Source organism: Sciurus carolinensis, chromosome 14 (assembly GCF_902686445.1).
Source record: "Sciurus carolinensis chromosome 14, mSciCar1.2, whole genome shotgun sequence".
Taxonomy (NCBI): domain Eukaryota; kingdom Metazoa; phylum Chordata; class Mammalia; order Rodentia; family Sciuridae; genus Sciurus; species Sciurus carolinensis.
Window position 1 is genome coordinate 8,752,565 of NC_062226.1, and position 1,326 is coordinate 8,753,890.

At 46.5% G+C, this 1,326-nt stretch overlaps 1 non-coding gene across 1 annotated transcript; it reads left to right on the forward strand.

Moving 5' to 3' along the window:
* The first annotated feature begins 916 nt into the window (after window positions 1-916).
* Window positions 917-1,023, forward strand: LOC124965074 (U6 spliceosomal RNA). The gene has a single exon (XR_007105083.1). It is a non-coding gene; the product is annotated as a U6 spliceosomal RNA (small nuclear RNA).
* The last annotated feature ends 303 nt before the right edge of the window (window positions 1,024-1,326 follow it).

Here is a 1,326-nt window from a genome sequence, read left to right on the forward strand (position 1 = left end):
GCCATGATAACCAAGGATCAGACTATCAGCATCACCAACAGTGGTCTTCAGAACATAGTCTGAACATGGCCCCAATAAGGGTTACCCTTGGATTGACTGTGGGATGGAAGAGAGCAAGAAGAATCAGGACAAAGTTTTGAGTTTGGGGCTTGATCAATTGCTTAAATGGCGGTGCCATTTATGAGATGGAAAGTTTGGGGTGAGAGCATGTTGAAGGAAAGAGAATCGAGCTATTTACTTGGCTCAGTCAAGTTTGAGATGCACAGGCAGGTGGAGCATGGAATAGGCAGATTGGCCTGTGACCCATAGCTCATGGTCATGGTTAGAGCTGGAGGTGGGAATTCAAGAGTCATCCATGCCCAGGGGACCAGGGAATAGGACACTATCAAGGGAAGGAATGCAGATGGAGGTGCTCCAAGGGCTCAGGCTGATCCTGGCACTTATCAAGAGAAGGAGCCCGAGAAGGGCTGGAGGCACCAAGAGAAGGTTCTGGAGCCAAATGAAGAAAGTGTTCAGGGGCAGTAGAGTGGCCAGCTGTCACAGGCTGTAGGAAGGACAAATCAGATGAGGAGAAGAAGGGACCACTGGACTCCAGGGGAGAGAGGCTGTTGGGCTGGGAAGGTAAAATCCTGGCAGGAGGAGACTGGGGACAGTAGCAGGTGATAAAACACACACACCTTTCTTGAAGGAGTTTGATCAGAAGGTATCCAAGAAATGCAGCGGCAGATAGAAGGGGTTGTGCATCCAGGGAATGATTTTCCTTTGTAGTCTACTGGAACAAAGGAATGAACTGCTCTCTGTATCTCTGTTCTGTGTCTGGGTCCTCTGTGAGTGTGTGTGTGTGTGTGTGTGTGTGTGTGAGAGAGAGAGAAAGAGAGAGAGAGAGAGTTTTTCTGATTCTAAAGATATCACAATAGTGCTCGCTTCGGCAGCACATATACTAAAATTGGAACCATACAGAGAAGATTAGCATGGCCCCTGCGCAAGGATGACACGCAAATTCGTGAAGCGTTCCATATTTTTATATATATACAATGGAATATTACTCAGCCATAAAGAATGATAAAATTATGGCATTTGCAGGCAAATGGATGAAACTGGAGAATATCTTGCTAAGTGAGATAAGCCAATCTCAAAAAACCAAAGGATGAATGATATCGCTAATAAGTGGATGATGACACATAATGGGGGGTGGGAGGGGTTAGTGCTAGGGTTAGAGTTAGGGTTAGGGAGGGGGACAAGAATGGAGGAAGGAAGGACTATATAGAGGGAAAAGAGGGGTGGGAGGGGTGGGGGGGTAGGGAAAAAATAACAGAATGAATAAAA